Source organism: Doryrhamphus excisus, chromosome 1 (assembly GCF_030265055.1).
Source record: "Doryrhamphus excisus isolate RoL2022-K1 chromosome 1, RoL_Dexc_1.0, whole genome shotgun sequence".
Taxonomy (NCBI): Eukaryota; Metazoa; Chordata; class Actinopteri; order Syngnathiformes; family Syngnathidae; genus Doryrhamphus; species Doryrhamphus excisus.
The window spans coordinates 19652289-19666215 of NC_080466.1; the positions used below are offsets into that span (position 1 = coordinate 19652289).

At 39.9% G+C, this 13927-nt stretch overlaps 1 long non-coding RNA gene across 1 annotated transcript; it reads right to left on the bottom strand.

Annotated features, from left to right (window-relative positions):
- Positions 1-3761: 3761 nt before the first annotated feature.
- Positions 3762-5480, bottom strand: LOC131108524 (uncharacterized). Its single transcript, XR_009120482.1, has 3 exons — positions 5304-5480; positions 4676-4751; positions 3762-4218 (listed from the first exon to the last, which is right to left on the bottom strand). It is a non-coding gene; the product is annotated as an uncharacterized LOC131108524 (long non-coding RNA).
- Between the last annotated feature and the right edge of the window lie 8447 nt (positions 5481-13927).

The window sequence follows — 13927 nt, forward strand, 5'->3', positions numbered from 1 at the left end:
AACTTACCACTTCCACACGGGTAGGGAGGATAACTATTAACAGTTATTTAACCTTTAACATGAACATTAATCAAACGTAATAATTTTTTCTGGGTACATGATACCATACAGCATCCATATCAAACTTGCGCGGGCCGCACTAACATTAAACTTTCAAACTAGTGTCCTGCGGGCCACATTTGGCCTGTGGGCCGCGTGTTTTAGACCCCTGTTCTATTGTTTGTCGAAGGTATTCTGCTTTGACCCAGATGAGCCGCAAATATCTCGGTAACTGAATGAAGGAGACGCCATGAATACATCCCACAGCAGGACAGTTAACTGACCATGACACTAATGAAGTGTCCCTATGAGTCACACTGCAGGACTTTCAGGGGTTGTTTGGACAGTTCTGCTTCCTTCCCCCTCTCTACCTGCCTGAGGCCAGTCATATAGTGTGGAATGTAGTGGGTAAAAACACTGAATAAACAAACCAATTCAAAGTACTACCATGCTAGATTTGATCAAACTTATGCTGAATGTGTTTTTTTTTTTTTAAATGGCTTTGCCGTGTATTGTTATTTTTGTCACTGGGCTGCCCCCCCCCCCCCCCCCCCCCCCCACACACTGCCCAACCCCACCCAGAGCTACTGTACCTCGTAAATCGGAGATTATCTTGTCATTCCTCTCACCCTGTCACATTTCAAAGGGACAGAGGCGTGTGCCGTCACCTCAAATGTAAACACAGTAGTGGCCTCACACTGACCCTGGGTCATCAAAATGTGAGGCACACTTGTCACTTGACTGACCTCACACTTTAAAACCAGGAGGAAAACATGGTTGTTGGATAAACTACAACAAGGTTGGTATTTAGACTAGAAATATATCCGGTCTTGAGATCCTTGTCACTGCAATGGTCATGTTTAAGCACCAACCTGTGACAAACCAAGGCTGTGATCATGGTTTTACGGAGGCAGCTTTAATTTAAGCTTGGAAATACAAAATGATCTCCCTCTCCCGAGTCTTAGTTTCCATGTGTGTTATTTATTGTCCAATTTGGCTTTGGCTTCAATTAGTTTACTGTAGCGTCAAGTTTAGTATCTTTGATTACCGATGAAGGCAGTTAAAATTTCATGTACTGTAGCTAGACTGGTTCTGGTTCTATATCACAAACCAATCCACAAAATTTGTGCAACTTGGAAAATCTGCACCAGGACATCTATGAAGGTACAGTAAACCTCGGATATATCGGATTCAATTGTTCCCACTGGTTTTGTCCGATATAAGCAAAATACGTTATATGCGTACACCGGAAAATGTCCGTTTTACGCATATATCGGATTTATATCCGGTATATGCGTAAATCGGATTTTATCCGTTATAAAAAGGCACTTCCTTGACTATGTTTCCAATGTACCTGGACGCGCAGGCAACGCTGCAAACGCTGCAAATGACGTTGTATAGCGGCCTGTCACGATTCGGCGAATCGGAGCGCCACGATGCGGCCATCCGATATATGCGAGGGAAATTTAATGGAAATGCATTGGAACGGGACTGGAGATTTTGTCCGAAATAGACGAAATCCGTTTAAAAAAATCCGATATATGAATTTTTTTTACAATGAATTTTTATTGGCAATGCATTACAGAAAAATTGGTTCTTTTTTATCTGTCCGTTGTGAGCGAAGTTCCGATATATCCGAGTCCGATATATCCGAGGTTTACTGTATATTTATTAGTATGTGTTTCTGATCACAGCCACTCTCTGGTTCTACCATATCTTACTTATTGTGTGGAAATATGGTGTAATAACTATAAAAACAATCTTCACTTGCTAAATGTACTGCAAAAAAGGTCAATAAGGATAATTCAGAATGCCGCCTATAGAGAACATACTAACTCCTTATTTCTAAAATCACAAATACTTAAACTTGCTGATATAGTTAATCTTCAAACAGCTAAAATAATGCATAAGGCTAAAAATAACCAATTAGCTAAAAATGTCATCCAATACTTCTCTACAAGAGAGGAAAAATATGATCTCAGGGAAGAACTACATTTGAAACACTTATATGGATGGATGGATGGATGGAATCAAACTGAGGAATGGATTGAGTAAGGAACTCAAACAATGTACAACGATGAGCCAATTCAAGAAACAATACAAGCAGTTGATGTTTGCTAAATACAAGGATGAAGAGTCTTGAACCGGTCATGATGTGCTATATATATCACTATATTGACACTTACTATGGTACCCATTATGTCATTGGATGCTCATATCACCTTGTACTTCGGTATGTGACAAAAAATTTAAATATAAAAAAAAAACATTTTTTTAGGAAAGCAGGAAGTGAACAAATATAACAGTTACTGATTGTAAAAGTACCACATGGAGGGGTAGGATTTAATGAGCTTTGCTTCTTCCTACTCCTTTTGGACATGTGGAACTGTGAACTGATTATGTGATGCATTCAATTGTAATCTGATGCATGTTCAAATGAAATAAAACCATTACCATTACTATTTAGAAACTGGTATCATTACTTTAGAGTTTTATCATTAAATAATTGGGTCGTAGGGAGTAAAAGCAGTGATTTCAAAATGTTTTTTTCACATTGTTCACATCAGAGAGAGTGACATGTAACACACAGTTGTGGGTACAAGGCTTACGTAGCTGGGAAAAGCAGCACTTCTCATAATCACTGAACACATCTCACAATCTCGCAATCTAAACACACACATTTGTATTCAGGGTAATAAGTATAATAACATTTCCCTCTGCCTGGGCTAATACACAACCATCTGACCACTTGCCCCCCCCACCACCCCCCTCTTGCTTCCCCTCCTACTGTAGTTAAAAAACAAGAGAGAGTCGTTAGTGTCAGCCTCACATAGCCTAATTGTTTAAGCCACTGCAGGGGATCTGGTGCAGAGTGCTTCAGCTGGGAAAGGACTAAAAGCAAGTGAGAGTTATGTGTCTAAAAGCTCTAATTTTATAATCCTGAATTGCACAAACAATTCATTTTGTGATCCCAATTTTTGGGGATTTTCATTCTGTGGCTTTTTACAGTGGCCGTGTGTGTGTGTGTGTCATCTAACTATTGACAGAGTTGCTCCTACACTCTTAAAAATGCTGGGTTAAAAACAACCCAATCTGGGTTGTTTTTCAACCCAACGCTGGTTAAATATAGGACCAACCTCGCGTTGGGTTATTTTAACCCAACAAGTTGGGTTGGTTCTCTTAACCCAACAATTGGGTTGTACATTGGGTTGTTCAAATGACCCAACGCTGGGTTCATATTAACTACACGGCTGGGTTATTTCAACCCAGCAAGTTGGGTTGCCAATATACCATATATATTTATATATATATTTTAATTATTATTTATTTTTATTGTATGCTAATACTATTAATAATATATTACAATGATAATGACACCAATGTAACAATAAAATATTTATTAAAATTCAACATTTCCAGAACATACAAATATAACAACTCACAACATTTCCTTCACATATGAACAAATTATGTACAAAAAAAATAACATTTTAAGAACGGGTGAGGGGACAGCTATGAGAGAGTGATATATACATAGAACAAGAGGCTCTGTGAGCAGCAGCACAAATGGGGAGGCGATTCTGCCTGCTGCAAGTATTCCACCATGTTAGCGCCGACCTACGATGAGAAAAGAAAAAAAGGTAAGTATTTTGTAAGTATTTCTAGCAGTGCAGAGCAATTGTCATCAGTTCTCTACTGAAGCTATTTCAATATATATTCTACAGGGAGAAGTATGACACCTGTAAATTCAATGGCGTGTTGTTCAACAATTTATTCAGGGGGTTTGGCCAGTCTTATGTTTGGTCTGTGGTTTACATGTCACACATCACTATGGAGTAACAACTTACACCAAGTTACAACTTGTAAGAATAGTGCTTCATGAAATGAGAAACACAGCCAAATGTTACGTTGTCACACATTCCACGAAATACAATCTTTTCAAGTAGCTCCTCATAAAAAGAGTCCTTCTTTAAAACTGTGTAAAAGAACAACTGGAGTCATTTCACAATTCATTTACATTTTAATTTCTATTGAAAGGTAAATTACTTACGGGCTTAACATCGAGGAAGGCTCTCTTCACCTCCTGAATACTCGGCCGGACCAATTTCCTGCCCTTTTTAAACACAGGCGGAGGGAGCAGGATGGGCAGAAGCGTCAGGGCGACTTCTCCCCTGGCATCTGTAGGACAATTATGGGTGTCATTACCAGATTGTTGAGAACATGAGTTTTAAATAATATAATATTACAATTTTAGATAAAACTGTCTTGTTTTCAATATGTTCCACTACTGTGCAGTGTTGTTGTATTGCAATCAACCCTAACATAATATTAAGAAAATGTCTCGATTATGTTTACTTGGTCTATTTTAAAACACAAAAACACACCCCAAACATTTTTTTACCAATTGGGATCATAATGTGTACCATAGAGGGTTTGTCAGTTTGTCTTTTTGACTATAACAGCAATATATATTGGAATCACAAGATGGATCACAATCAAAATCAAATCAAATTTTGGGTATTGGTACAAGCTACGGTGACTGACCCACCGCCATTTCTTATGTATAGAACATATAGTAGGCACAGTAGCTACTGTAAAACAATACCCATAAAATGAAGGCATGAAGATGACTTACCTTTCAATCAGCCCTGGTAGCTGCCTCTCAGTCAATTTGGAACTGATAAACTCATCCATAGATGCTTTTCAGCGAACTGAAACATCACAAAGAGGGTCCATAAGAACAAACATACCATGAAATGAAATAAGATTCAGTAGTCCAAACGCATTCTCTACATTTATATGCGACTTACAAAACTGTCGTCGAATTCGCGCCCAAACTAGTTGAAACTGCTAAGTATACAGTGGACTATCGGTGGCTAACGGAAGCCCGCTAGCATGCAGCAGTCTAGCTTAAAAAAAACACCGGTTCATCAGCACGCTCGTATTAATTCACGAGATTCTTTAACTTGATATCACATAAAATGGCAAATTGACGAGATAACTGACGTTGTCCTCATAACTATCACACATAGTGCACGTCTCTTGTAACTTCAACAACATAGTTTGGTTCCTACATAGCTCGCCAGCGAATGTGTTCGCTTGCCACTTTTGGAGGGAATGGAAGTTTGCTAAGGTTACCGATCCATTCATGAAGCTAGTACTCAACAGTGCTTCACGAACTTACATTTTAACAAGTTTATGAAGCTTTATATAATAATATAAAGTCAATTCTACGGTAAAACAATAGTGGGCATGTAACAAACCTTGCTCCGTGCTGAAATTGGTCTCCTCAGATGAAATGTGGGGTCCGAACGAAGTAAGTTTGTGGGCGGGGCTTTGTTGCGCGTGTTCAAAATTCTACCCAACGCTTTGGGTTGTCCAAAATAACCCAGCACAATATAATGGAAATCACAACCCAGCAGCAAATAACTCAGCACCCAACAGAGAGAACCCAGCGAATTGGGTTCTCAGAATACCCAACTCAATAAAAATAACCCAATTAAATGACCCAACAGGCTCAACCCAGCGATTGGGTCAAAAAAATAACCCAGCATTTTTAAGAGTGTAGGGCACAGCAGGGATAGACAAGGCCGATCACGGCCTTCTGCCGTTCCCGTGGTGACCAACCGCTTCTAAGAGGTTTAAGAGTTGGTTCTCGCATTCAGGCTACAGGTGCAACCGCCCCTTATACCGCCCCTGGTCCAAGCTTCCATAGGGACAGACCTCTATTAAGAGCAGAGCAAACTATTTTGGAGGCTTTTTAGGCTTTTCACCCTGTTGTTAATTGATCCTGTGAAACAATGTTGGGTTTTTGGTAATATAACTTGTTTTGGTAGCTTCACCGTCTTAACAAATGTGACAAACTTGACTGAGAGCATAGACAATTTCACCTTTCACTGTTCAGTCAATGTGTTAAGTAGCATTTGAACATCATTAACTGTTATACAAGAGCATTGGGCTGTTTGAGAATTGAGGTTCAGCTGTATTTTATGTAGATTTTTTTTTCCCAAAAACCTTGCTTACCGATACTCTGCATTGACTGCACTGCTGTAAAATGGAGACTCAATCTGAGGGTGATATTGTGCAAGTGTGGCATCCTGACAGATGCACAGAGTCTGACACCAGTGTTAAAAATAAATAAAAAAATATATATACACGTATATATACACTAGCTCAAATGGATGCTATATGCATATGTGTCATTATGCTCAATAATGTTTGTTGATTTGGGCTTATTGAGGCTGAGGGCTCTGAAGTAGCATAAGAGCAGATGATGACCCCTGCTGGTGAGTTAGGACTCTTTCCATGAGTCCCTGCTTTTGGGGTAGCTTGGCTCCTATAACAAGCATCACTTTTGGCATGTCACATTGAAATCAGCTTTTCCCACCCACTCATTTTGACCAGTAAAAGTGAATAATAATAATACAAATAAAAATAACAACATAATTATTATTATATTTTATTTTATTATTTTATAATAATAAAAATAAAAAATAATATTATTATTATTATATTTTATTTTATTATTTTAAAATAATAATAATAATAACAATATTATTATTATTACATAAAAATACAACAATATTATTAATAATAATAATAACGGCGGTCGAGTGGTTAGCACACAGACCTCACAGCGAGGAGACCAGGGTTCAATTCCACCCTCGGCCATCTCTATGTGGAGTTTGCATGTTCTCCCCGTGCATGCGTGGGTTTTCTCTCGGTACTCCGGTTTCCTCCCACATTCCAAAAACATGCTAGGTTAATTGGCGACTCCAATATGAATGTGAGTGTGAATGGTTGTTTGTCTATATGTGCCCTGTGATTGGCTGGCCACCAGTCCGGGGTGTACCCCGCCTCTAGCCAGAAGACAGCTGGGATAGGCTCCAGCACCACCCGCGACCCTCGTGTGGATAAGCGGTAGAAAATGAATGAATGAATGAATGAATAACAATACATTACATAAAACAATGCACAGCCCCACATGTCCAAAAGGAGTAGAAAGAAACGGATCTTATTTAATCCCACCCGTCAACCATTTCACGTCAATTGGAACACATTTATTGACTTCCTGTAAAAAAAAAAAAATTCACCGGAAATAGTTAATATTTTACAATTATAATCAATAATAGTCAGTATAAATAGCTGGAAGGATGGGTGGGTACTGACAATGTTGTAGTAGATAGACATACTGTAGCACTTTGTTCACAAGTTCTTGTATTTTGCAGACATCAACTGCTTGTATATTTGCTATATTTGTATATTTGCTCAATCTGTTCCATAACTTGATTCCTCAGTAGAGTTGAGTAATGAGTAAACCTCTAACATTTGACTCACAGACCTATAGAAGGTTTTGCTATCAAGTACTTTGTTAGGATTGTAATCAAGCCAGTCAGGAACTCTACCGCTCGTAGTGGGAGAACAGTCAAGCTGTCCAGCACCAACCGGCTTCCTCTTTGTTTGAGGCAGCTGAGGTCATCCTCTGAGATGGCACAATCCTGAAATGATCCCTTCACCTGCTTGGGATTCGGGATCAACACAACACGCACTCGGCTCTTGCAGCTGCCTCCAGCTATGATGTCCATTGCCGGACAAACCTCCTTTCCTCTGAACTGTCGTAAAACACTTACCAAGACAAAGAGGAAGTAACATACTGTATCATGGCAAAGCGATCATTTTACGATGAAAGAATCTTAAGCATTGAGCACAGAATCTCCCAGACACGTGTGTGGCATGGGGGTAATTAAGGTGATGTTTTGCAGCTTGTGGCAGCTGTGGCGTGACATATAAGCTCCCTTCCGCAAGCCCATCAATGATTGGCGCCAGTCCTTGGCTTTGACCTTGCTACTATCTCTCTGCCCATGCCGCCGATGAGCCGGAGATGTTTGACAATCAATCTCAGCTGCGTTTGCACTTGCGGCAAATGGCAGGAATGTGGCCGGACATGATTTACAAGCACGGACGACTCTTTCACTCGTAACCATGCATGTATAAATTATCGGATTGCGTGCCGGTGCAAATATTTAGGGTTAATTAGTAGCACTGGCTGCAGACCATTAGAAAGAATTGATGAGTAAAGAGATGAATTTCAGGTTTTTGATGGGCATGTAAAAAGACTTTAAAGGGGCAGTATGTTTGGGGGGGGGGGGGGGGGGGGCAGATTGCATTAGAAATAACGGTACCCTTAAAATCACCAGCATTACACTTTGCCTGTGTCCTTTTTAGGTAGAATCTAGCATCCTAAAATAAATATTACTGATAACTGGACTGGGGCTGCGCGGTGGGCGAGTGGTTAGCGCGCAGACCTCACAGCTAGGAGACCCGGGTTCAATTCCACCCTCGGGCCATCTCTGTGTGGAGTTTGCATGTTCTCCCCGTGCATGCGTGGGTTTTCTCCGGGTACTCCGGTTTCCTCCCACATTCCAAAAACATGCTAGGTTAATTGGTGACTCCAAATTGTCCATATAGGTATGAATGTGAGTGTGAATGGATGTTTGTCTATATGTGCCCTGTGATTGGCTGGCGCCCGGTCTAGGGTGTACCCTGCCTCACGCCCGAAGACAGCTAGGATAGGCTCCAGCACCCCCCGCGACCCTCGTGAGGAAAAAGCGGTAGAAAATGAATGAATGAATGAATGATAATTGGACTATTTTCCAACACGTACTAACAAGTATCAATGGAGTGCAATGAAACAAAGCAAGTCCTGTTGTAACACAAAAATGCCAGACCAGGCATGTTGGGTTGCAAACACACCATTAGACCATATTACAATTTGATGCAGGCCCTTGCAACTTTGCAATCTAATATCATGTAAAATCTGGATAACTGATAATAGAACCTATGACTTTCAATGTATTATTATTCTAAAGCCAACCCAATTACATATGGTAACAAACATGGAGTAGCACTAGTTGTATTATTCTATTATATGATTTTCACATATAGTACAGGCACTACAGTAAGTAGTGTATCCATCTTCATACATGCTCCACATCAGCTTAGAGCAGGGGTGGGCAAACTTTTTGACTGGCGGGCCGCATTGATTTAACAAAATTGACGAGGGGCCAGACTCGATATTTTACACGTAAGAGGCCACCTGGAATGATTGAATGATTACAAATTTCCCCACTGAGGGACAAATAAAGGCATATCTTAAAATATCTTAATTGTATCTGTAAAAGTGTCATGCAATCTGCTTTATGGGCACTTTGAGATCATTTATTGGATGTAAAGTGCATTATAAATTTATAATAATAAATGCATTATTATTTATATTATTATTATTTATTATTATTAATTGTATTATTATTATTATTATATGCTTGTGTCCCTTTTTTCAAGAGCACTTTGTAAATAACAGACCACATCAAATAACTAAATTATTGTATCTGTAAAAGTGTCATGCAATCTGCTATATGTGCACTTTGAGATCATTTATTTGATGTAAAGTGTGTTATAAATTTATAATAAGAATATTTTTTTATTATGTTATATTATTATTATTTGTTATTATTATTATCATTATTATTATTATGTGCCTGTGTCCCTTTTTTCAGGACCACTTTGTAAATAACAGACCGCATCAAATAACGAAATTATTGTAATCTGCTATGTGTGCACTTTAAGATAATTTATTTGATGTAAAGTGCGTTATAAATTTATAATAATAATAATACACGTACTATTATTTGATATTATTTGTTACTATTATTTTATATTATTATTTTTATTATTTTTATTATTATTATGATGTAAAGTGCGTTATAAATTTATAATAACAAGAATAAATTTAGTATTATTTTACATTATTTGTTATTATTATTTTATATTATTATTATTATTTGTTATTATTATTATTATTATTATGTGCCTGTGTCCCTTTTTTCAGGAGCACTTTGTAAACAACAGACCGCATCAAATAACGAAATTATTGTATCTGTAAAAGTGTTATGCAATCTGCTATATGTGCACTTTGAGATCATTTATTTGATGTAAAGTGCGTTATCAATTTATAATAAGAAGAATAAATTTATTATTTAATATTATTATTATGTGCTCGTGTCCCTTTTTTCAGGAGCACTTTGTAAATAACAGGCCGCATCAAATAACAAAATTGATAAAACAGCCAAACCATGAAAATGTCGTCTCAAGCCATGATGCCAGCTTGTATGTTGACTTTAAATGAAATACTTTGGAAAGAACCGGCGGGCTGTATTCAAACACTTGGCGGGCCGGATGTGGCCCCCGGGCCGTAGTTTGCCCACCCCTGGCTTAGCGTCATTACCCTATAGACTTTTATTTTTTTTTAAACTAGTGATGCACCTTCAGCTCAGTTTCACATAAACTTTATTACCCAGACAGATACTGCATAAAATGATGTTTTTGTGCTAATGCAACCATCCCCAAGGCAACAACACAGTACTCATTAGGTTTTCTAGTCATGAAAGTAGAGGGTGGAAAAAAGGAAAAAGCGCTGAGCCGGGTCATTAAATACATAATCAAGTTGGTGTCTGCTTTTTTGTTGTCGTGGAACGTTAGGTAGAGGAACATCTTCCTCACCCGGAAAGACAGACAGGAGAGTACATCCATGAAATAGTCTTGTTTTTGTTTTAAGTTTTATATCAAAAACTGATGTTTAATAATTATTTTGCAGCATAATGTAATTAGTCATCAATTGTTATAATGACCTTTTTGATTTTTTTGTAGTTCTATCATCATGGCGATATAATCATCAAGACGCCCAAATTTAAAAAAAAATGTAAAAACTCTATAAATATATTAATAATATGGTATATAGTGGGCAAAAGTATAGCACCTCATTTATTACACACAGTTATACTTTCATCCAACTTGGGTTTTGACCGCATGTTATACTGTACATGAAGTGGCCACTAGAGGGCAATGTGTCCAATGCTTTCAATGTGATGTCACACTTTTAGTAAGGGCGACCAACCTGACAAAGAGAAATGAGGGGAAGGTGTTTTATTGGTTTTTATATATATTTATCAGTGCATGTGCAAATTATAAGAATTTCCCCAAACAAAATCCCATCAAGTTGCAAATAAAAAATTAAAATACAGTATATGGACAGTTATATTTTGCTTTATTTTAGTCTTAATGAAATTAAAATGTCATTTTTTTGTGGTAAAAAATCAACAATGACTAAAGTGTGCCAAAATTCCATGATTAATATTGCATATTTTATCAGGGATTAACATAAACACGGATATTAGTCATCAACATGTGATTTTTTCCCCCTTTCCAACAAAAAGGAAGCTTCCTGCCTTCCTTCCATTTTTTTCCTGTATTTTTCTGTGTCCCCATCGTTCCCCTTCTTTCTATCTGCCTCCCTCCACCTCCCTCCTGTGGGATCATGGGAATTGTGCAAGCTGCGTGGCGTTCCACGCTCTGCCCGCGGCGCTCCAGGAGGAGGCGTGCAGTAATGACCTGCTCCACAGCTCGCTCGCCATCATCGCCCTCACAATTAATTCCCGCCTCGTGCGCCTCTGTGTAGGGGAGGGGAGGAGAGGGAAAGGGGAAGGGGGTGGGGGGGTTAGCGTGGGCTCCCTCATTAGAGCTCCTTGTAATGTGTCTGGCAGCAGTTCCCTTCCTGCCACGTCTGCCCTTCCTCTGTTTGTTTTATAGATGCCGCCTCCCTCCATGCCTCTCTGCCTCAATGAATGACTGACATTGAGTGCAAAGAAGAACGCTTGGTCTGGGATTTATTATTTTTTTTTTTGTTCCACCCATCACTGCTCTGGGACACACATGAATACACCTTTCACATGCGAGACATGCAAGGGAATATTTCAGCAGGTGATCCTAAGTCCCTCTCGCTTGTGCAGGAGGGTTTTCACCACCTAGGTTCTGCATGTAATTGCTGAACGTGCCGTACTTGTCATGCGCTTGCATATACCGGAGGTGTTGAGCGTGTCGAGCGGCTGATGACACCAGGCCGAGGGCTGAACTAGTTCGGGGACTAACCTCTCTGCTGCGCTTACCTGCATATATTTTACCTTATAATGGGGACCATTTATTGTACATTCTCAAATATTACACTCCCGCTCTAATAGATGCCATGACTCAATTTGTCGCCTGTTGTACTCGAACAAATGCCTTGCTTGAAGGAAAACTACAGTAAACCTCGGATATATCGGATTCAATTGTTCCCACTGGTTTTGTCCGATATAAGCAAAATCCGTTATATGCGTATACCGGAAAATGTCCATTTTACGCATATATCGGATTTATATCCGGTATATGCGTAAATCGGATTTTATCCGTTATAAAAAGGCACTTCCTTGACTATGTTTCCAATGTACCTGGACGCGCAGGCAACGCTGCAAACGCTGCAAATGACGTCGTATAGCGGCCTGTCACGATTCGGCGAATCGGAGCGCCACGATGCGGCCATCCGATATATGCGAGGGAAATTTAATGGAAATGCATTGGAACGGGACTGGAGATTTTGTCCGAAATAGGAGAAATCCGTTGTAAAAAATCCGATATATGCAATGAATTTTTATTGGAAATGCATTATAGAAAAATCGGTTCTTTTTTATCTGTCCGTTGTGAGCAAATTTCCGATATATCCGAGGTTTACTGTACTTTGCTTTTTCTGTGCATTCTAAAAAAAAAGTTAGCAAGAGGAATCTAACAGTGCACGTCATGGGACACACCTATTTCGACGATAAAGCCCTCTAATCGGCACGGTGGAGTCGAGTGGTTAGCGCGCAGACCTCACAGATAGGAGGACCAAGGTTCGATTCCACCCTCGGCCATCTCTGTGTGGAGTTTGCATGTTCTCCTCGTGCATGCGTGGGTTTTCTCCGGGTACTCCGGTTTCCTCCCACATTCCAAAAACATGCTAGGTTAATTGGTGACTCCAAATTGTCCATAGGTATGAATGTGAGTGTGAATGGTTGTTTGTCTATATGTGCCCTGTGATTGGCTGGTGACCAGTCCAGGGTGTACCCCACCTCTCGCCCGAAGACAACTGGGATAGGCTCCAGCACCCCCGCGACCCTCGTGAGGAAAAAGCGGTAGAAAATGAATGAATGAATGAATGAAGCCCTCTAATAATGTTTTTATACTTTAACATACATGTTCACATTTTGCTTTTGCTTTATATTTATCATTTCAAACGTAACAGGAACTCGTGATCATACAACCGATAGGAGCTAACGCTACTTCCATCAACAAAGCAGCATACAAACAACGTGTCTGTACTACTACTAATGATCAGCGGCAGAACTACGGGTGGCCATGGCCACCCTTGGTCACTCTCTGACCACCCCAGTGGCCACCCCCGCGCCTTGGGTACAAACATGGCTCTGTAGTGCAGAATATTAGTTTAGGCTATTAGTTTAGTTTTGCCGCGTTTTTTTTCCGCTTGGATGCATTTCACTGCAGCACACAACTTTCCATGGGAGTCTAGAGCAGACATCTTAAGCTAAGATAGACTTGCATGTTAGCATTGACAGAGTACTTCCTGGTGGCTGTTTTCTCATCAGTGTATTGTTAAATCAAATCAAATCAACTTTATTTGTATAGCACTTTTCCTGCAAAGACATGCAACACAAAGTGCTAGACAGAGTTAAAAACAATTACTACAATTAAAAGGAAAACAAATACTAAGAAAGCCCCTCCCTCCCACCCTCCATACTAGACACACACACACACACACACACACAATCACACACAGTAGGAAGACATGGCATGGCACTGAGGATCAAGGAAACGCCACCTTTGGGGCCGTCCACACTGGGAGGAGCCGCAGGCCGTACCATCGGGGGACCAGCACCCAGGCCCCCCGACTCCCGACAGACGGGCGGACCCCCACATTAAAGGGAGGAACCCCACAGCCGGCCGGGTCGAAGGGACCCAA